This window comes from Uloborus diversus, unplaced genomic scaffold (genome assembly GCF_026930045.1).
Source record: "Uloborus diversus isolate 005 unplaced genomic scaffold, Udiv.v.3.1 scaffold_13, whole genome shotgun sequence".
NCBI lineage: Eukaryota > Metazoa > Arthropoda > Arachnida > Araneae > Uloboridae > Uloborus > Uloborus diversus.
The window spans coordinates 367,012-391,288 of record NW_026557987.1 but is presented as its reverse complement, the minus strand read 5'-3'; the positions used below and the strand labels follow the sequence as shown (position 1 = coordinate 391,288).

Below are 24,277 nucleotides of genomic sequence, written 5' to 3'. Positions count from 1 at the left end.
CTGCGGAAAAATAACTAAAAATTAAACATTTTAAATTCTCCGTTTACAGAAAAAGCCTCAAAACAAAACTCAGAATTTTAGTTGTTCATATTCAAGAAATTTTTCACAGTAAAGAGAAATTTGCAGTCATGCAACTTGTGGCGATTCAGAAAACTTTTTCGCGAAGATACTTGACTTTCGTAGGAAAACTGTGAAAACCCGCAAAATCCGAAAGGGTTGGTCGGAACACTGTTCAATTATACCTTTTTATAAAATGGTTCAGTGGGTAAACTTGCCACATCGAATTCAAAAATCGACAAAAGCTTATTGAAGGTTAGAAATACTTTTTAATTAAGAACTGTTAGTTGAAACGTATATACAGTGCACATAAATTATATATATCGAAAATAGGGAACATAAGTCCCATCAAAAAGGGGTGACTTTCGTCACATCAAAATATCGAAATTCTACATTCATCGAAGGTGATTCAGTGGCGACTGAACGCTTGATTCGAGTTCATGCTAGGAAGCGTTGAATTTTTTTTTCCATTCCAAATCAAATAATTTTCCCCACCTTTTAGTAAGGACAACAGTTTCTAAAACCCCCATTAAGGTGAGAAAAGCAGTCCCTAAAAATCCCCATCAGAAGGAGAACAACATTTCTCAAACCATAAAATATTCTACTACTTACATCCTGAATTTCTGGAACTTCGATTCGGTCCGATAAGTCTTCATTGAGAACTTCTCTCTTGGTTTCAAAAGCTAATACAGGAACAGCTGAAGATGTTGCATGGTTGACACCATTTGCTTGACAAGAGAAAAAAAAGAAGGAATTCCATTGTTAGATAAATCTTTGGGAAAAACTTCAAGAGTAATTTTTACATTTTTATTGACATTCAGTAGAAAGGTTACGATTTTTTCCTACTATCTATAGATACTAATAATATAAAGCTGAAGAGTTTGTTTGTTTGAACGCTTTAATCTCAGGAATTACTGGTTCGAATTGGGGGGGGGGATTCTTTTGTTGAATAGTCCATTTATTGTAGAAGGTTATAGGCTGTATAACATCACGCTATGACTAATAGGAGTGGAGCAACAATAAATTGAAATTAAATCTATATTAATCAGTATGCATTTTTTGATGCATCAATAGCTCGAACTTTTGCTGCCCAAATAGCTTAGTCGGTAAAGCTCTGGGCCAGCAATCCTAGAGTCGCGGGTTCGAACCCGGCTGCAGGGCGGGAAGATTTTCAGCATCTATTACCCGGCTCATGTAAAAATTATATTACAAGAAAAATCAAGGGTTTTCAATTATTTTTTATTGATTTTTTTTTTCGATTTTCTTATTAAACAGAAAACATCGATGTGGATAAGGGTATGTAATTTCTTACTCTATTCATACAATATATATATATATATATATCATAGCGTGATGTACTTAAAATAGTTTTTAAAAACATTGTTGTCTTATTAAAGCGGGTGAAACTGCGGGGCACAGCTAAAAATAAATAAAAGAAAGTATAAATTATTTATCAATACATTATTACTGATCCAGGCAACACTGTGTATGTTTGCTAGTTTTTAATAATTTGAGATCTTACATTTAAAAAGTTAAATTTTGAAATCAAAGTACACTATTTCTTTATTATACTCACGGCTACATTTTTATGGGAGCTCACAGGAGCTCAGCTCCTGAATTTCTGCTCTTTGAATTACATAAATGGCTACTTCTGTATGTATGTCCGGGGTAAACTTCAAAACTGGACGGATTTTAATCACTTTTTCACCATAGATAGCTACATTATCAGGAAGCAGGATATAATTTTTTAGTAGAAACTTAGTCAAAACAAAGTTTGATGGAAAATAGTAAATTTCATGTAATTACTCCATTAAGTGATTAAATATAAAACACACTGTTACAAAAATTCGCTGCTTAACAACAGCAATATTAAAAGTAATCATAATAAAATATTATTATGAAAGGATTCCGGGCTGTTGTGCCGTGGTCTGAGTGTATATTCTCCAAACGTTTCGGCTGCATCTGCGGCAGCCATCCTCAGTGGTTCCGAGTTCGTAACTTCCAGGGAAGAGACTTCTTGGCAACTGATGCAAGTGTCGAAGTGCTGTCAACATTTATAGAGAAAGTGCTGTCAACTATAATGTTGACAGCACTTCGACACTTGCATCAGTTGCCAAGAAGTCTCTTCCTTGGAAGTTACGAACTCGGAACCACTGAGGATGGCTGCCGCAGATGCAGCCGAAACGTTTGGAGAATATACACTCAGACCACGGCACAACAGCCCGGAATCCTTTCATAATATTGACACCGGCCGTGAAAGCCTTCACTCTTACAATCATAATAAAAGTTTTAAATCAAGGCTTCTCCTGAGCAAACATGAGTTTAAAGTCATTTAAATATTTAGAAACTCTACTTTTTGCACACTTAGGGAAACATAGTAGAGAGCTTTTTGTTTTTTTCTTTTTGTTCGTGTGTACTATCTAATTAAATAAAGCACACAGTTTTTTCAGTGATCTTTGTTTTTGTTAGTTCATATTTTGGAAATTCTTCAATTTTTTATACGCTTCAATACATACTTTCGTTTCTAAATGAATATTCGTTCGTTCTTCATACTTATTGCTATTTTACTTTAATGGGCGAGGAAGAAGCTCGATTTTTAATCACGTCAGAACGGTGTGTTTTGAGTTCTTTCAGTTAAAACAGAAAACGAAAGAACGTAGCGACTGTTTTTCACAATCATTACTAACCCAGGCAACGCCAGGTATTTTTGCTAGTTTGAAATGTATTGTTAAAGGTTCCGGTGCGACTTCCACTTTCTTGAAAGGACGACACAGTTCTTGATAAAAACACAGGAGCTTTATTTACACTATGTACAGGAAATATCGTTAACAACTGCTTAATCATCAGCAATTAAGCAAATATCACTCAACACCGTAAACTCAACGGTTACACACGTATTTACATCGAAATACGAAAAACAGCACAGCGAAATGCCTCGCAATAAACAGAGCTAATACACTCCCAGTACAAATTCTCAATCGAGACTGACTTTTTATCATGCGTAACGGCTATTTTATAGACATCGAAAGAGATCTCTCAACTATTCCAGAAAATGCTGCACCGTTCTACACTTTCTTATTTCTTTCCATTCACAAATTTTATCATTCAGAAATGGGGGGACAGTATACTTCAGCCGAATGTACGGGGGCTGTATATTCATCATGAGAAACTATTTACGGCAACAATAATTTTAGATGAAAGATAATTTAGTAAACGCCAAATTTTAGCTAGATTACGACAAATTTATCATAAAAAATAGTTACTATTTACAGAATTTGTAACAGTATCGTCGGCACCATGCTAAACTAACGAATGTGAAAATCGCATTTTTCAAACTCAATGCTTACCGTAGCACTTAAAAATGGCTACTGTTTTTTTTTTTACAATTCAAACGATAGTTTTTTTTACTCTAAGTTTTTTTTTTTTTCAATAAAAATTAAAATATTGAAAATAACTAAACGAGTCAGGTGGAAAAAAATATTTATTCAGCGTTTCGGCTCTCCTGAAAAGTGCCAATTTTCACATTCATTAGTTTAATATGGGGCCAACGATATTTGAAGCTGGCGATTTGAGATTTTTTACAGCTGTAGAAATTTGCATTTTTGAAAATCTTGACATAGAAGAAAATAAAGTTATTTTCCAAATCGGCTCTAAAGTGTATTAAATAGAAAAATTTAAAAAGACAGATGAAAATCGCATAGTTACTATAGTAAGAAGAATTACACACTAGGAAGGTATTTCTTAACCGATGCTGCTTTCAATGCGCATTCAAACCTCTTTTTGTGCGATCGTTTTTTGGGCGATTTTTTTTTGTGCGAAATTTTTTTGTGTGCGGTTTATGAAAATTATTTCTAAAACGAGCGGAAATTATTTATAAAATGAGTGCGAGGTAATATCTTCAAGTGACAACAGGGGCATCCCGATGGGACCCTCCAAAAATTTCTTTATTCGGGAAATTTTTCGGGAGTCGGCAAAATGATCATCACTTGTTTATTTTGATTCCGTTCAGAATTAACATTTTGGGTTATTTTCTACGTGAGACTTTTTTTATGCGGTTCCTATCCACCGCATGAGAAAAAAAGAAAAAAAAGAAAAATTAATTTAAATTTTGTCGTCTTGAATTCAAAATATGTTTTTCGCAATCAGGAGTGTGTGTGTATAATGTAGGCGTATATGTTTGTGTGTGGGGGGTATGTGTGTTTGTGTATGGGGGTATGTGTGTTTGTGTGTGGGGTATGTGTGTTTGTGTGTAGGGGGTATGTGTGTGTGTGTAGGCATGTGTGTTTGCGTTTGTGTGCAGGCAAGAGTGCGTGGGTAGTTGTGTGTGGGGGGTACGTGTATGTGTGTGTAGGCATATGTGTTTGTGTCTGTGTGCAGGCATGAGTGCGTGGGTAGTTGTGTGTATGTGAGTGTGTAGGTGTGTGTTTGTGTATAGGTGTATGTATGTGTTTGTGTATAGGTGTATGTATGTGTGTAGGTGTGTGTGTGTTTGTGTATAGTTGTATGTATGTGTGTAGGTGTATGCATGTATGTAGGTGTATGCATGTATGTAGGTGAATATGTGTGTAGGTGCGTGTATGTATGCGTGTAAGTGTAGGATATTGACGAAACCTGGAGACGGTTTTCGCTGGATGAGCAGCATCGTGAGGAGCCGGTCGACGGTGATGCTGCGGAGGGTGCTGGTGGGAAAATAAAATCATAGGAACGCCAAAAACAGTCAAATAAAAGCAATAAGCAATCGTGATTGCTCAAAAAAAAAAAAAACTGTGTTGCGAAAACAAATTTTTAAAGCTTCTGGTGAAGTTGAAATCAATTTTTTTTTGTGCGATTTCTTTTATGCGGACCCTATTCACCGCATAAAAAGAGGTTTGGGTGTACAATAAATTCTGCTATTAATCTGGCATGGTGTTTTTGTCCCCCCCCCCCCCAAAAAAAAAGAAAGAAAGAAAATAAAATAAATTCAAGATGAACGAGGGAAGTATTCGTTATTGTAAAATATTATTTTTCACCTGTTCCTGAATGGCTATCATCTTTTGCTTCTTCGAAGACCATTTCAGGTACCACCTGCAAATAAAAAGCAACAATAATATGTCTTATTATGTAATATTTTTATACCATTTTAATAATTTAATTAACACCATCATTCTCTGTGGAAATAAGGCAGAGTCGAGCAGTTGTTCTCAGATTCGTCATTCAGGGGGTTGGGGTCAGGGAATCAATTGTCCGGTAGTTTTTTCCCTTTTTTTGAAAAATTTACATCGAGTAATTTGCTAATCCTTTTCGAGTAAATTTACCCTTTCCCAAACCCCTGGAAAAATGGGTTTGTTAGGTCTGCATTTGTTTGCCAGCATGCATCTTATGCCTTGTCGCACCTCTTACATGACGTAAAGGTGACCATTCATTTTATTTCTTGGGAAATGGATGTGCAACAATTTTAGGCAACTGCGCGTTTATTAAAAATAAAAGTCGGTTACTCTCTTTTACTCTTCGCGCTTATAGCAGGTAAGACCAGAAATGAATACTTGAAAAAGAATACAGTGCTGGTCAAATTATTAGACTAAAGAGTTTTTTTTTTTTTTTTTTTTGTTTTTCGTACATTATTTGTACTAAAATACTATTTATTTTACTGTTAAAGTACAGTACATACTGTACACTGATTATTACGTTATTTCAGCGCAGTTTAATGTTTGCAGGTGGCAGTACTGTCTGCTCTTTGTTTATGTTCTTTGTTTATCTACCTACCAGGAACATAACCTCAATCAGCTTAAACAGTGCACTAGTTTTTTTTATTTTATTAACACGCTTTTATTAGCTTCACCTGTATGTATGTATGTATGTATGTATCTTGTAACGGAATTTTGCAGCTCAAATTTCGCCCATTTCCTGCGATCGGATTCTTTTGAAATTTGGCACGCGACCTCAGACCTGATGACAATGCAATATTCGATAATCAAATTAATTAATTAACTCTTTTAATTGTTAGTCTTCTCCAATTTTAATCAATATTTTGGCATAAATCCAACAATGTGAAAAAGGAAAAAAATTAAAAATACATTAAAAAATGCTCGCCAAAACTATTTAAAAATATCTACAAAAACCTTTAATTTTTCTGCATCAGACAAAATTTGTTCCAATGTTCCAAGGTAATTAGAACATGAAATATAATTGTTTTTAACTAATTTCATGCCAAAATTTAGGTGAGCCTTCAATTGGAAATTCATTGCTGATCAGACCATCGTTGAACAAAACTTTTATTCAAATGTATCTCAAATTTTCAAAGTAATGTAGATATGATTTCCGCACACACATACATCGATATTTTTTCGTAAAACAAGTTAGACTAAAAAGAAGAAAATAAAATAATAGTTTAAAAAACTAAAAAAACTCACTTTCGTTGAAAAATGATCTAAAAAGTGAAAAATAATCTTTGGATGATAGTAGTTGACCAATCACTTAATTTTAATGTAATATAAAAAAGCGTGGGGGGCTTTTTATCAGTTGTCTTGAATTTCTTCCATTTGTTGTCCATGCAAAAATGTAAATAGACAGCACCCCACGGAGTTTTTTTTTTATTCCATTAAAATTAAGTGATTGGTCAACTACTATCATCCAAAGATTATTTTTCACTTTTTTGATCATTTTGCAACGAAAGTGTGTTTTTTTAGTTTTTTAAACTATTATTTTATTATTAGTGTGTTCTGTTATATTTCAAGTTAGTTTTAGTTAATTAGTGAGTATGTGTATGTGAGTATATATAATAGTGAGTATAAACAATTTTTTACCTCCTTTTTTAAAAAGTTAAGAAAAGGTGTAAACCTTGTGAAAGTATGCCAAAAAGACTTAAAAAGCTCATCAAGAACTAGGGAATGCATACTAAATATTAGATAATTATTTCACTGTTCGTTAATGTGTCTATAGTTATGTAATCAATAAAGAATTTGCTTTTAAAGCAGTGTTAGTCTAATAATTTGACCCCAGCACACCGTAATTGACAAAATAAAGTAACAGCACCAGTAACAGACAAGGGTCCAGTAACAGAAAGTCGTGATTTTGGATTTAAATAATAAGAATTTTAGGCGGGTAAAACTCATGTTACTGCGACCCATGACTACGGAGCAACCATCTAATGTTATCAGAGTAAACTTTATGATCCAGTTGGTATTTACAAGGCAGTGGTGGAAGGTTATGAACAGCTGCCACGAGGTCTGCCGGTGTTTCATGTTCATTTCAATTTAATAAGGATTTAGATCTAAAAAAATAAAGAAGTTTTGCATATTTTGAAGAGAAAAGGGGAATTCTGTCCAATGCTCATCCTTTCCTCATCCTATCTGTTTCTGTGTCTCATCATATTTTTCAGGGTCTGTTACTTTGGTGTCGGACCTTTTTTTCGAAATGGAGCAAATAAAAATAGAATTAACTCACTCGGAGGATCTTGAAGCAGCCAAACGTTAGATGAGATGTCGTTGTATGGGAGAAAAATAGTTTTAAAAGTCTGAATACATTAAAAGGCTCAGAAAATTGAGTTAACCTGGGAGAAGTATCTTAAGCATGTCTGTTACTGCTGCCGTTACCGTCAGGGGTGCCCACCTGGGGGGTTGGGGTCATAGCGCAAACTGCGCCATTAAAATTTTTAGGGGATGTTTTAAGGAGTATTTTTTACTTTTTTGTGGGGAGGGGGCTCTTGCTTTTTTTGAGGGGGGGGGGTTCTTTACGATATTTAAGTGGGTTACGATATTAAGTATACCCCCCCTGCTCTCAAGGGGGTGGGCGCCCCTGGTTACCCTACTTGTTTCTGAAAATTAACTCTAGAGAAGTCGCGTTTCCTTTTGTTACGCTAGTGCTCGCGCTTCGGTCTTTTCCCCGCCGTAGCGATCCGTGAGACGAAAGCAGAAGAAATGAAGTGCCGGGGAGAAAATGACACCTGACTAGGATGGCGAGCTATTGGTCTAAATGACCAACATACATTTCCAAAAGCTATGCAACCTTGAAATACCGAAGAAAATTCTCAGAACTTAGTGTGTGGGCTGGGGAGAGTCTGAGCTTCAGCTACACAGATGGGCCCCATTATTAGAATAAGGGGTGGAGGGATAGAGCGAAATATCTGACAACGGGCGGGGAATCGACCGAAGCGCGACTTCTCTAACCCTTTTTAAAATACATTTCAGCTTATGCGTTGAAAATTATATTTCTGTTCAGCTTAATTACATCTGATTTTGGCTTTTCAAGAAATTTGTTTAAGAACCATCTCACGTAGGATTTCCTACCAGAAATTTCGCTTCTCAAGGGGATAATTTTTCTTTAATGTTAAATTCTTGAGCAGACCCGTCATTTCGAATCGTTCCATAGGAAATATTTAGAATAGTCAATGCAAATTTTGTCATAAAACAACAAAAGCAACACCCATTTAAATGCAAATGCAGTCGTCTCGCTCTCTGAATTTCACGGATCACATATTTGCAACCTTCTTTGTTAGCTTTATATTTGCGATCACATAGATAATAATTTTAAATTATTGTTACAAATTCTGTAAATAGGAATTATTTTTTGATATTAATTTGTTGTAATCTTGCTAAATTAGGCGTTTGTTCCATTATTTTGCATTTAAAATTATCTTAGTAACGTAACCTGTAAATAGCTTCTTGCAATGTACATACAATCCCCTAACATTCGACTGAAGTATACGGTTCCCTCTTTCTGAATGATAAGATTTGTGAATGGAATAAAAAGAAAATACGAGAAGCATTTTCGAATTTTGTCGAACTTGCCAAGGAAGTATTGAAAGCCGAGTGGTATTTGAAGGACAGTTTTATGTTTTTAGCTGCCTGAGATTCGTCTGAGCGTTGCTCTGTTTATTGTGAGGCATTTCGCTGTGTTTTCGCGTATTTGGATGTAAATACGTGTGCCATCGTTGCGTATGCGGTGTTAATTGATATTTGCTAAATTGCTATGGTGAGTTTAGCAGTTGTTAACGATATTTCTTGTACATAGTCTTCTTTACTAACAATAAAGCTGAAAGTCTCTCTGTCCGGAGGATGTCCGGATGTCTGTGACGCGCATAGCGCCTAGACCGTTCGGCCGATTTTCATGAAATTTGGCACAAAGTTAGTTTGTAGCATGGGGGTGTGCACTTCGAAACGATTTTTCGAAAATTTGATGTGGTTCTTTTTCTATTCCAATTTTAAGAACAAAAATATCATAAGATGGATGAGTAAATTACGAAATCATCATAACGTGGAACCGTAACATGGGTACAAGCCAATTGGCGAGAAAATTCACCATACATTATTTGTAAATATACAGGCGAACCAAAAGACATTTTAATTTTTCTCTTACGGGCAAAGCCGTGCGGGTACCACTAGTTGTAAATAAATCTCCAGTGTTTTTCTCAAGAACTGTGTCGTCATTCAAAGAAAGTGTGAAGTTGCACCGAACGCGTAACATTATAATTGTAAGAAAGTATTCCTTAACATTCGCTTTTTATTTCAATTTGTTAATGGTAAGGCATTTTGATAACTGTGATTCATTAAAACAGTATTCTTGTTAAAAGGAAACAAAGGATTAATTCTTGTCAAGAAATGTTGCAAAAAGGAATTCAAAACATGTTGTTTTTTTTTTTTTTTTAATCCAACTTTTCGAAAAATCTACTTATTTAAGGATTTGTCTTGCTTTTTACACGGATCCGGATTGCACAGATTTTCGCTTATTCGAAATGTTTTTGGTCACAGGGTTGTTGTACTCAATATTAATCTCTGAAAGCCGAAGGGGGGGGGGGGGTAATTAATCACCCCAAGGACGGATACAAGGAAGGGGCGATGGGATCAATGGTTCCTCATTTGAGGTACCCTGCGAAGGCAACTTTTCCGAATTGGAAGCTCTAAAACGCAAGGACCTTTTTTGATGATGTTAAGGAAAGGAATAGATTTCAAATCTCTCTCCTGGGAACTTTCCGGAATTAAAGTTTCAAAAACGCAATGCTAGACTATCTTTCGCAATGTTAGGAGGATGCTTTTGGGGGGATAGGCTCAGTAACTTTCCTCCGGAATTTCCCCGAAATTGAAAACTGGAAAAGCGCAATTTTAGACGACTTTCGATGATGTTAGGGAGAGGGAGATTCGAAACATTTCCCCGGAACTATATGGAATTGAAGACCTAAAACACAACTTTGGAATATCTCTTTCAACTGAAAAAATAAAGGAAGAGGTTTGAGGTTCACCTCCTTCGCAAAATCTCAATATTTTAGTAGTTTTAAATAAAAATTCTGTAACAACCCCCCCCCCCCCCAGATATTTAGTAAATAGAAAATTAAAAATTCAACCCTCCCCTTAAAGCATTTTTAAATCCGTGCTTGCTTTCCCCCCCCCCCCCCCGCCTAAATGAAGGGCCTGCTTGCAAGTTTAAACTCTAAAATAATTAGTCTCTATTTTCATGCAAAACCAAATATTTAAAATTAACCAAACTGTAATGATGCAGAAAAAAATATACACTCTCAATTTTTGATAAAATTGATCACATTTTTAAGAAAATGCATCAAAATGGCAACTGGGAAAATTAAAATAAATAATTAATAAACTTACTTGCGCCGACCACAGGGCTCCCAAAGAACTTCAGCCAGTTTTCTTCTTCTGTTTTGAACTACCTTCGATTCAGTCTTGCAGTGTGACGCATTCAAATTTTCCAGATTTCCTAACGGAAGTCAATTTCATCATATTTTTGACATTGAGGCCTAACTTAGAAAATTGAATCATTTTGGAAAAACAATACACTTTTATTTTTCGTTAATATCGATTGCAAATTCTTGGTTGAAGAATAAGAATGACATTTCGCGAAGATGTTGCGAAATTCTTCGTGGCTTTACAATGCATGGGAGTAGTTATTTATGACCGGTAGTTATTTATGCAGCAGTGAGGAATAAAACCCATATTTTTTCTGTTGCCTGTTAGAGCTGCTTCATAAAACGAGATCTTTTTTTGTATTCATTATCATTGATTAGGATCAGTAGCGTAAATATGGGATCTAGCGCCCCTAGCGAACGATAGAAATTGCGCCCCTCCCCCCAGGGTCGCCACATAGGAAGTCACCGGAGGTCATTGTGACCTCCAAATTTTTTTTTTTTTTTTTTGGAAATTTTGATTAATTGATTTGACAAACAGAAGGCAGCAGTGTAATTTCTTTTCTTACTTTCTTTTTTAGAATTGTTTTTAATGATGCCCAATGTTCCTTCTCGGTAGATGTTATGCATATATATATATATATATATATATATATATATATATATATACCCTTGTTCTTTTTCTTACGAGTTTTTTAAAAACAATTTAAAGCATTTTTCAAATTCTATGATCAAAAAAAAAAAAAAAAAAAATTAAATAAATAAATAAAAAATAAATAAAAAAATTAAAAAAATAATTAAAAAAAACTTACATTTTTTTTAAATCAGTCGAAATGCCGTCCCCTGGCTGCTGCGCCCCTGGCGAGAGCCACTCCTGCCAACCCCTGGTTACGCTACTGATTAGGGTGCCCAAATACAAGAGTACCCACCTGAGGGGGGGGGGGGCGATCATGGCGCAGACTGCGCCATTGAAGCTTTTAGGTGGGGGGATTGTTTTAAGGGGTATTTTTCTTTTTTGGGGAGGATCTTCTCTTAAGGGGTTTTTTGCGGTTTTTAGGGGGGGGGGGCTGCGCTTTTGCTCAAAGGGCGGGGGCACCCCTGCCGGATTCCTTTGATCCAAAATAATAACAGTTTTTTTTTTTTTTAAATGGCATTTCTCAGGAAAACGTTGAAAACTTCAACAAAGCTATGAAACGTCCTATTCAAAGGAACATAAAAATACCAGGCAGCCCGGTTATCGTATCCAGAGACTGCAGTTTCGTTCTTATTAGAACTCGTCAGTCTGGAATAGTGAATAACCAACTGGAGGCAGATGGCGTTTCATTGAAGCTGAGAGCACAAAAAATCTGGTTGATAAAATAAATTCATCTCACCAGCGAGTGTCCGCAACATGGTACGGTTCGACTCGGGAATTGGAGGCAAAGCTTGTGTAATTAGCAGTAAGTTACCTCCCTTAAGTTCGGCCTGCTTCTAACTATTCACAAGTGTTTGATATCAAAAGACAAACCTTTGGAATCCAAAACATTTCAATGCACCTTGTCACTTGGTAAAGAATGGTTTCTTTTTTGTTTTTCTAATGGGGACTGCGTTCTAACCACACTGACCTCAAAAAGTTAACCCTTTCAGACGGAATTTAGAAATACTTAACCAAAAGTGTTTTTATTTGGTAGACAGTGTACTATGGTAAACAGTATCTTATAGATATTTATAGGTGAGAAATTAAAAGAGTTATGACACGTCCAATAATCCGGACATATGTTATTGAAATACATATTTCAGATAGTAAAACGATGAAACTTCAAACTTCTTTGTAAAATATTCGCTAAACAATAATAAAGCGTAATATAAGCATTTGAAATGATTAATATAAGATTACATATTTAAAAAAAAAACCAAAAAAAAAAAAAAAACCTCGCTTTTACGACGAGAATCCGTGGTTGGGAAAATGAGCCAGTCCCATTCTCTCTCTCCCAACCGCTATTTCTTTATGTTGTGAATCCCAAAATGGAAAATTCTTGTGCAGATAATAATAAGCAGACTGTCAAGAGTCAACCACGAAAAAAATCTAGTAATTTATTCAATTAATAAATGATTAGCAGCTGTTTAAAGTTCATGTCCGGTATACCGGACGCCACGTCTGAAAGGCTTAAGGTACAACCGGTTTTTTGCGTCTAATTTGCAAATGAATGAATGTAGAAACAAAAAAATTTGGAGGATATGTGTATTAAATGGTTTTTTATTGAATGCGTCATAGAAATTTGTTTAAGTGTGTTTCAAAAACGATTTATAGAAAAAAAGGCAATCTTGTGGGAAAAGTCCATTCTTGAAGAAAACAGAACATCACAGTGTTATGTAGTAAAATGTCGTAGAAACGTCAAACGTTTAAAACGTCAAATTTTAACAACTTTAATCTATACATAGTATAAAATGAAGCCTCCAAAAAGCGTCTGTGTATTTGAACTCGCAAAACTCGAGAACTACACGGCCGATTTCGCTGAAATTTTCACAGTTTGTTCCTTTAAGCTCTGAGAAGGTTTGCAGACCAGTTCGAAAAAAAAAATCGATGACTAGTTCTTTTTTTTATTCCAATTTAGGCCCAATTTTCACGCAAATTCCCGAATATGGGAGTGAAAAATTGCTTGCGAATATTAAAATTATATATCGTTGGAAAGAGTAGAATTGTCTGCGTTCTACGGAATTTGTTTCAATGCTCTAACCTACTTACGGCGGGAGTTATTTGCTTTTTTAGCTCAAATTTGTTTAGGCTTAGCTGAAATTTAGGCACTACTTTCAGCTAAAAGCTTAAAGTCAAGGAATAGTCCCACATTTTTCTTTTTGATACCATTGGAAAAAGCTGCTTTTTTTACTCCAGATCTATCTCGATTTTTGGTCGGAAAACTAAGCTTCTATCTCCAAAAGAAAAAAAGTTACAAGCCTTTTTAAATTATGATTAAAAAATTGCATTTCCATTAAAATTGTTAACCATTTTCTTTCGCATTTTAATTCCTTAAACTAATTTTATTTTGCGTTTCCATGGTTACGCTTTTTAAATCCATCTTTCTCGATTTAATTCCTTAAAAGTATTTTAATATCTGTCGTCATTGTTTGGGAGGGAAATTTTGCATGATGTTTTTTTTATTTATTTATTTAAGTCTGATTGTTGAATATTCGTCACTTGGCACAATTTGTATTTTCAAGGTGGACCGGGCAAAGTCGGGCAACGCAGCTAGTCTGTACTAAAATCGATTTCTATGGGGAAAATATCTGCCCCCCCCCCCTTAAAATTTTGCATATGGGCGCCCATGTTCTATAATGAACACAGGGGTGCCCACCTAGAAGTGGTTATGGCGCAGACTGCGCCATTGAAAGTTTTAGGGGGGGGGGAGTCTTTTGAGGGGTATTTTTCTCTTATTAGGGAGGGGGTTCTTACTTGGGGGGGGGCTCGCGATTTTACGGGGTGTGCCCTTGCTCAAAGGGGGGCATCCCTAATGAACACCCCCATAATCTGAACACTTTTGTTCGGTGCTCAGAATAGAAAGAGTCCACTGTATCTTAAAAGGATGAATGTAACAACATTATAGAAATAGATTTAAAAAAAAGTTATAAAAACGGTTATTATTTGTTAACGAGAACTCTTTGAGCCGGTTCCAAAGGTGTTTTTTCTCCTTCGCTCTCTCTCTGTTTTTTTTTTTTTTTTTGCACGCATCAGATTTGTCAACTGAAATGTTCAAACATAGAAAACTGCCGCGCTTAGGGGTCATTCATTAATTACGTAAGGATGATTTTGGCAATTTGGACCCCTTCCTCCCCCATGTAAGGGTACGTAAGAGTTTTCAACCCCTCCCCCTTATTATTACATAAGATTCCATTTCATTTTTTAAAATTAACAAAATAACGAATCTTATATCATTAGAATCGTTATCAAATTCACTATCATTAAATGGAACCCTTTTGTGTGACGAACTATTTACTAAAAAGTTGGAATCTAGACTGAATGTTTTTCGACATTTTTTTTGTTTTTGATACGATACTAATTAAGCATAAAACATGCCATACATAGTGCGAATCGTCTATTAAATTTTACACTGTTCATTCTTTGTAAAACAAATAAAACTAGTATGTTGTGGCCATCACGAAACTTTCTTCTATATTTTTCTTTTTTTTTCTGATCCCTCCCCATGCTTGACGAGGAAGCAATATTCCCAACAAAAACGAAATGACACATGCAAAAACTTGACGACCATCCCAATGTCTGAATTATTGCAAAAGCAAAGCAAAGAGCGAAAATTGAAAGTTATTTTAAAAGCCTCACTTGAATTAATTACAAATATTTTATTTATTAACAAACATAAGATGGCAACAGTTAAACATTTTAAATCATTGAGATAATATTTCCGGTCATTTCCATACAATTAAAATCACGAGAAATACGCAGACGACAATCTATTACGATTTATCTTTCTTATTGTTGCATTAATAAAGCTATTTTTATTCGCTAAAAAATAATGATAATAAAAATAAATCAGCACCTCTTGGCGCGATTGGCGCCAAAGTTGAACCAAAGCCTGTTTACATATAGATTCACATATATTCCAAATTTCAACCAGAACGTAGCATTACTTCTTGAGATAGGGCACTCACAATGGAAAAAAAGAACGGGCGATTGCGCTACCCCCCTTTTTAGCTGTTGACACCAAAATAAAATCAGCTCTTATACCCACTAAGGGGTACTTGCCGATAAATTTTTCTTTCATTCCGTTCATTATTTCTTGAGATACAGCAGGCACAATTGACGACGAAAAACGTTCTATAGCTCAACCCCCGTTTGAGTTATTGACACCAAAATTGAATCAGCACCTGTTCCTGTTAATGGCAACATATGGACCAAATTTTTTTTGATTCCGCCAATTACTTCTTGAGGAATAGCAAGCACGCGTAACTCAAAAAACGTCCCATTGCTCCACCCCCCTTGGAGGAATTCGCGCCAAAAACCAATGGGTGTGTACCAAGTTTCGTTCGATTTCATGCGGTAGTTTTTGCTGTAGCGCGGCCCGCAAAAAACTGGTCACACACAGACGTGACACACACACATACATACACACACACATACATACACACTCACAGACAGACAGACATTTTCCAAAAATAGTCGAAATGGACTCAACACACCTCAAAACGTTCGAATCCGTCAAAATTCGAAATTCGAAAATTTGCACGAATCCAATACTTTCTTCTATGTATTAGATATAGAAGAAAGTAAAAACAGCTCATCCTAAAACGTTTTTCGTTTTTTACCTTCCAGACGCAAACGAAATATGATCCCTGCCAAACCACTTGACCACACGATTTCTAATACAAAATGTTGACTTGAAAAATATCACGCAAGAATGGGTTTGAACCCCCCCCCCCCCCAAGTAAGCGTACTTAGAGATTTTTGAAACCCCTTCTCCCCTTCGGGACTCTTTCGTAGTTAATAAATGACCCCTACTGAGTTGAGTATTGATTTGATAAAAACAAACTTGACTTGTACCATTTTTTCACCCAGGGTACTTCATAGGGTGGTTCAAAAATAAATAAATAAATAAATAAAATAATAGTTTAAAAAACTATAAAAAAAAATAATAATTTGAATTTTGACCTCTTGAATTCAAATTATGTTTTTCGCAATCACGAGTGTGTGCGTGTAGGCGTGTGTGTTTATGTGTGTGGGGGGAGGGGTATGTGTGTTTGTGTGTAGGGGGTACGAAACAGGGGACCCCGCTCTGCTATGCCATCTAGGGCTTCCAGAGAACGGACCTTTCGGCCGGGGCCCCCTTACCCGTAAGGGAACGAGAACTAAACCACTTACGACTCTAGACACCGTGGACCCAGGTACGGACCTGACTCCGGTGGTGCCCATTGCCTACTCACTGTTCCACTCGATAGCCATTGGGCAGATACAAATCTGCTCAAACGCAAGTAAAGAGTGGTCGTTTTACATACGTGGATGCTACACCATCGTAAAACCCTCCCCATTTACCCGGGCTTGGGACCGGCATAGGGACGGGCCTGGCCCCTAAAGACCAGACCCCACCTACGGCTGGGTTGTGTGTAGGGGGTATGTGTATGTGTGTATAGGCATGTGTGTTTGTGTCTGTGTGCAGGTATGAGTGTGTGTGTAGGTGTGTGTGTATGTGTAGGTATCTGTATGTATGTGTACGTGTCTGTATGTATGCGCGTGTGTATGTGTTTGAGTGTGTGTATGTGTGCGTTGTGTGTATATGTGTGTGTGTTGTGGTGTATATGTTTGTGTGTGTGTACGTGCGTGTGTGTAAAATATTGACGCAACCTGGAGACGGCTTTCGCTAGAGGAGCAGCATCATGAGGCGACGGGTCGACACTGGTGCTGCAGAGGGTGCTGGTAGGAAAATAAAATTATAGGAACGCCAAAAACAGTCAAATGAAAGCAATAAGCAATCGTGATTGCTCAAAAAGAAAAAAAAAATCAGCTAGAGTCCAGGACACTCCCAATTTTTTAAACTTCCTAATTGTTTTATACTGTAAAAGTTTTAGCTTCTTACTCAAATTTTAAGAGGGTGCTCAATGACCCCTTCATTTAACATCAGCCGTGCCATAGAAAATGCCACAAATTGAGAAACATTTGATTTTCCCAGCTTTTTTTTTCTTTTGTAAATTATTATTTTATTGCAATGTACACGCATATTACTCGTGTATGTTATAATATGTGGCGTTGTTTTTTCAGTTCAATGTATCTTTTTAACCTCTTTCCCCATGCATTTGAAGTTTAGAGGAGGGGTTGAGCACACTTTTTCACTTGAAATCAGTAATGTTCCCATATGATATACTCCATGCACGCCGTATACTCTCAAACATTTTTTAGACGTACAGTTAACCCTCGTTTATCGCGGTTAATTCGTTCCAGACTTCAGCGCGATAACTGAATTCAGAGGGCATAAAACTTACTGACGAAAATTTAAATAGGTTTTTAACATAGTTAGAGCCCCCTAGACATGAAACAGCACCCTTGTCCAACATTACATTTGTATTACTAAATATATTGCACAAAATATGAGAAAACGAGATATATTAGACGGAATTGATATCACATTAATTATTAGGAAATAAAGTACACACACACACATGCAGTTCTTACACACTACTGCTAACCTATGAAAATAGCTCAACTTCAACTTGTTCAATGATGAATTAATTTCCAGTTAATGACCGTATGTACCCCCTTTCTTCCTCTACATTTATCCTCATCAAAAGTATTACGCATACAGCTTTAAAAGCTAGTACGTTGTTGAACACCATTAGAGATATATTTATCCCCTAGTAATTATAAAGTGATTTATACTTTGCTGTTAGCGTTTAAGGATAAATTGAGATAAACTTTCTTCGGCGATTTTAAACCTCCACTCCCTCAACTAACACAACTACAGTCCCTAAGAAGAGCTTACCTAACTTAAAAGACATGATTTGTAATTCTCCTGTAAGAAAAAGTTTACGCGAGAACATAAAAAATGCTCATTGTTATAATTGAAAAAAAAAAAAAAAAGAAAGAAAAAGGAAAAAAAAAGAAAGAAAAAGAAAAAAAAAAAAACACGCGATGTAGTGAAACCGCGAAAGTCGAAGCGCGAAGTAGCGAGGGTATGTATAGCGTATACCCTCAAGTTTCATAAATTTTCATATTATGACCTACTGTGTATATGATCACATACACATATTGCACGTAATGGATTAATGGGAGTATACCCTCAGAAAAATTGATGGGAACATCCCTGGTTGAATTAGGAAGCTGAAATTCTTCCAGTATTTTTCTATCCACAAGTCTGAAAATATTGAGGGGTGTCTTGTCATCTAGGAGAACCTTTTTTACTTCCTTTTACTAAAAAAAAGGAAGTATTGTATTCGCGAAAAAATTTTCACTAAAAAATCGGCCTTAATTTCCATTTTGCTCACCCCGGAATGAATGTTTCAACCCGACCACACGTGGATATATGCCTAGGAACGTATAGACACCCGAAATATCCATTTTGTTGATCCCCGACTTAATTACAACGAGTTTTCTCGTGACGTCCGTATGTACGTATGTATGTGTGTATGTATGTCGCATAACTCAAGAATGGAATGTCCTAGAAAACTGAAATTTGGTACTTAGACTCCTAGTGGGGTCTAGGTGTGCACCTCCCTTTTTGATTGCATTCGGATGCTCCAAAGGGGGTCTTTTGCCCCTTTTTGGGGGGAAATCATTGTTAATTTCGATGTAAACTCAAGTGGTGTTATAATTTGGAAGAGACTTGGCGATATATCGCCAGTCTTTTGGCCGCCAAGTTTTGTCGCCAACTTGGTGACTAATTTGGCAATTTTTTCTTTTTCTTTTTATTTTTTTTATTTTTTCTTTCATATTTTTTTAAAATCTGGTTTCAATTTGTCCACTGTTGGTGATATTTAGAGAATCTATTGAATCACATTAAAACTGCCAATAATGAGAAAATGACGTAAAATTGGAGTAAAAGGAAGTCATGTGATGCACACATCAGCTCGTTTAAATCTGGTTTCAATTTGGCCACTGTTGGTGATATTTAGAGAGTAAACTATTGAATCTCATTAAAATTGCCAATAATGAGAAAATGACATTAAATTGGAGTAAAAGGAAGTCATGTGATGCACACATCAGCTCGTTTAAACATGTACACTGTAAAAAAAATCCGTAAAATTTACAGAAACAAACTGTCAGCCAGGACGCCAGTTTTCTTCCGTTTATTTTACAGAAATCTTCCGTATTTTTATTATTTATTCAAGCTGATTTATTATTTTATGAAGATTAAAAAAATGAAACTATACTTTCATAAATCCATTTCAGTATTTACTATACTACTACGAAATACATGTATACAAAGGTAAATTTCCGAATATGCCTCTGTAACAGATGACAAAAAAACATAATAATAAAATATTGATTAGGATGCAATGAAATGGAAGTTGCAAACGATTTAAGACTTACTCGCTTTAAATAAATATACGATCAAAAACTCGAGCACGAGAACCAAAATCCAAACACGCGGGCGAAATTTCGAAGATTCGAAGAAAAACAAAGTATAACCGGTTACAGATTCAAAAAAACAGAGAAATCCTGTATTTTATTACGAACAGTTTTTTCTGTAAAAAATACGGATAACTTCTTCAAAATTTACAGTTTTTTTACAGTGTATTAATGAACCATCCTAGTGCTTAATGACCATCGATTGACTCCATAGGTTAAAAAACAAAACATCTTAATGTCACTTACCTACATATCTTCAAGCACTTTAGCCAATTCTTAGAAACATCGGACTTTTGACGGGGGTGAAGACAAGCAGAGGTTTGAAAAATGTAATTAACCGGAATCTAGGTTCAGACATTGAATAGATGCAAATATGCTTTAAATTAATATACTTTCAGAAAGAACCTTGGGATGAAATATTACTTTTTGTGAAAGAAACACGACCTATATATATATATCCTCTAATCATCCATCCTAATATACTTAGTGTTTCATTTTCGGAACCTTTGGCTTTTGACCTCACGTATTTAATCTTCGAGCTCCGAAGGAATCCCGCACATGACCGGGGAAATAATCTTGCGTTTCGGATGTTTCGTTGCTTAATAATTTCGATTTGAGTTAATTTCCGTTTGCACAGAAAACGCTGGAAGTCATAATGTGACAACGACCGTGCTGTGGGAGAGATTTCAAAGATAAGATTAGAGTTGAAATTTAGTGCCTGAATGTTTGCAGGATGGTTGTTTTTGATAAAATGTGGCTGTGAAATTGTGATGTTGCGAGTAATTACCTGTATAGTCGATAAAACTCAATATTATATGGAAAAAATTCGCTGTAAAATTGGACAAAAAGTTAAAGCGCAAAATGGGGTTGTTTTCTACAGTCAAAAGTACTACTTTTGGTCACTGAAGTTAATAGAGGGAGCAATGAAAAAAAAAAAAGGACACATTTTTATTTTCTCAACATTTAACTTTTAATTAATTTTTCAAAATGCTTGATTTTTAAAACAAGGCGTGGTCTTTATGACGTCACAAGTGATGTACTTTGTTGTGCATGACACTGGCGTGCTGAATGCTTGCGCTTGCTGTCTACCGCGTTTCCAGGTTCTGATGATTTAGAAGCGAATTAAATATTTTGCTCTACGCTTGCTATCAACGATATCTTTGCCACTACTTATGAGTAAAGAAGCGAATTAAATATTGCGCTTTAAGCTAATGGCATCAGTGATGACATGTACAGAAACGTAAAAAATGAAATTGAATTTGCGCACCAATTTAAATAATTGTTAAAAAATACTAACTTTGTCATTTTTTTTTTAAAGAAATGGTCAAATCCTATGTTTTTAAGCATGCTCTATTAGAAGAAAAAACGTTTTAAAATTTCGGAAATGACCCCATTAGCGGTCATCACCGACCGCACGGCGATTAAAAGTCATCTGCTAATCAAAACTCGCGCGATCGCCACCTCAGAAAATAATCTAATTTCCGTAAAGTGTACAAAAGGCATTACGTAATTGACAAAACCAATTCCACCAAAATCAAAAGACAGCCTTTATGAACTAATTTATTCAACTACTAGTGGTACCCGCACGGCTTTGCTCGTAGTAGAAAATTAAAGGGTCATTTGGTTCGCCTGTATATTTACAAATAATGGATGATAAATTTCTCGCCAATTTGCTGTATTCATTTGCATACGGTTCCACGTTGTGATAACTTGGTAATTTACTCGTCCATCTTATGATTATTTTGCTAGGGAAAATGTTCTTAAAATTGGAATAGAAAAAGAACAAAATCGAATTTTCGAAAAATCGCTTCAATTTGCACATCTTCATGCTACAAGCTAATATTGTACCAAATTACATGAAAATTGGCTAAGAGGTCTAGGCGCGATGCCCATCGCAGAGATCCTGACTGAGAGAGATATCCAGACAGAGCGACTTTAGTTTTATTATTCGTAAAGATATATTGCCACATTAGCTACTGTATTTAAAACCCTCAATTTCAACAAATTAAAAATATATGAGGCAGTGAGAAGCAAAGGGATGTAAGTGGCAAAATTAAAAATTTGGAGAAAATCAGTACACATGGTAGGTGAACCCCTCCTCTGTTTGGGGGCAAAAGATCAGTGTTGCCAGATGGTCAAATCCAGATTTCCCCAAGTCCCTCCGAACTTTTCCCCCAAAAGCGATGTTTTCTATAAAAATTCCCCAAATTAAAAAAAAAAAAATCCACTAATATTTTCATAAAATGAATCGACTTTCTCTGATATTTTTGTCTCTTGAAAATTCCCCCCCCCCAAATAGCCAAATTTTCTTATAACATTCCCCAACTTTTTTTTTCTTCCAATTTTCGCTTTTTTTTTGTCTTTATCTTTATCTTTTTTTTAATCTTTACTAATAATAGAGCCGAAAGTCTCTTTGTCCGGATCTCTCTCTCTCTCTGTCAGGATCTCTGTGACGCGCATAGCACCTAGACCGTTCGACCGATTTTCATGAAATTTAGCAAAGAATTAGTTTGTAGCACGGGGGTGTGCACCTTTAAGCGATTTTTCGAAAATTCGATTTTGTTCTTTTTCTGTTCCAATTTTAAGAACATTTTCCCGAGCAAAATTATCAAAAGCTGGACGACTAAATTAGCAAGTTATCATAATGCGGAACCGTGACGTGGGCAAACCAATTGGCGAGAAATTCATCATGCATTATTTGTAAATATATAGGGGAACCAAAATAACTTTTAATTTTCTATTACGGCCAAAAGCCGTGCGGGTGCCACTAGTCATAAATTCAAGCGCCTGACCGAGAGATAAGAAATAACCAAATATTTTTTTCCTCTCGCATTTACTACTCTGCTTCTGCATGTGCATTTAAACTATGATTTTTGTATATATTTATACAAGAACATTTTTCATACACTTATTTTTGCCTGTTTCACGTATCAACTAGTAACTCACGCGAAACTATTAATGCAAATTCTGTAGCATAATATTCCACATAATACGAAATGCGAATTCCATAAAGTTGAGCAAAGCTAAACCAACGTTGTTTGAATGTAACTACCAGATGTCAAGACGCAAATTTAATCACAATTTTTTTTTCCTGAGGTTTTTTTCCCCCCCCAGGTTTTTCTCAAGAAAAAAAAATCCCCAAAGAATTCCCCTCAAAATCCATTTCCCCAAAATTTCCCCAGAGAGCACTAGATTTCCCCAAAATGGGGAAATTTCCCCCAATCTGGCAGCACTGCAAAAGATGGTACTTGCAGTCCTGGTAGGTGCTGCTATACTGAAGTAACGGCAGTATCTGCAGAAATGAGTTTTCGAGATAATTGAAGAAACGCGTTTTAGATTCCATACTAATAGAAAATTGCTAGAATTCGATGTTTTTTTTCTCGTGCTTTTTTTTCAGCGGAAGCCAATTAAGCAAGCTTGTACAACAAAGTTAACGGACAACAGATGAAACTAGTATGTTGTGGCCATCACGAAACTTTCTTCTATATTTTTCTTTTTCTTTTTTTTTTCTGATCCCTCCCCATGCCTGACGGGGAAGCAATATTCCCAACAAACACAAAATGACACATGCTAAAACTTGACGACCATCCCAATGTCTGAATTATTGCAAAAGCAAACCAAAGAGCGAAAATTGAAAGTTATTTTAAAAGCCTTGCTTTAATTAATTACAAATATTTTATTTGTTAGCAAACATAAGATGGCAACAGTTAAAAATTTTAAATCATTGAGAAAATATTTCCGATCATTTCCATACAATTAAAATCACGAGAAATACGCAGACGACAATCTATTACGATTTATCTTTCTTATTGTTGCATTAATAAAGCTATTTTTATTCGCAAAAAAAAAAAAAAAAAAAAAAAAAATCAACACCTCTTGGAGCGATTGGAGTCAAAACTGAACCAAAGCCTATTTACGTATGGATTCACATATATTCCAAATTTCAACCAGAACGTAGCATTACTTCTTGAGATAGGACACTCACAATGGAAAAAAAGAACGGGCGATTGCGCTACCCCCTTTTTAGCTGTTGACACCAAAATACTAGTATGTTGTGGCCATCACGAAACTTTCTTCTATATTTTTCTTTTTTTTTTCTGATCCCTCCCCATGCTTGACGAGGAAGCAATATTCCCAACAAAAACAAAATTACACATGCGAAAACTTGACGACCATCCCAATGTCTGAATTATTGCAAGAACAAAGCAAAGAGCGAAAATTGAAAGTTATTTTAAAAGCCTTGCTTGAATTAATTACAAATATTTTATTTGTTAGCAAACATAAGATGGCAACAGTTAAAAATTTTAAATCATTGAGAAAATATTTCCTATCATTTCCATACAATTAAAATCACGAGAAATACGCAGACGACAATCTATTACGATTTATTTTTCTTATTGTTGCATTAATAAAAACTAGGGGGCTATCGCCCCCTGCTCGCTATCGCTCGCCAACCCCCGGAACTGCTTACGCAGTTCCCTGTGGATCGCTTCGCGATCCATGCTCGCTTCGCTCGCTCGCTGTATGCCAATACATTAGCCTAGCTAAAATTTTCCGTAAAAATT

At 35.7% G+C, this 24,277-nt stretch overlaps 1 long non-coding RNA gene across 1 annotated transcript; it reads right to left on the bottom strand.

Moving 5' to 3' along the window:
- Positions 1 to 696: 696 nt before the first annotated feature.
- LOC129232668 (uncharacterized) lies at positions 697 to 20,222 on the bottom strand. The gene is made up of 4 exons (XR_008581375.1): positions 19,959 to 20,222; positions 10,632 to 10,740; positions 5,067 to 5,121; positions 697 to 785 (listed from the first exon to the last, which is right to left on the bottom strand). It is a non-coding gene; the product is annotated as an uncharacterized LOC129232668 (long non-coding RNA).
- Between the last annotated feature and the right edge of the window lie 4,055 nt (positions 20,223 to 24,277).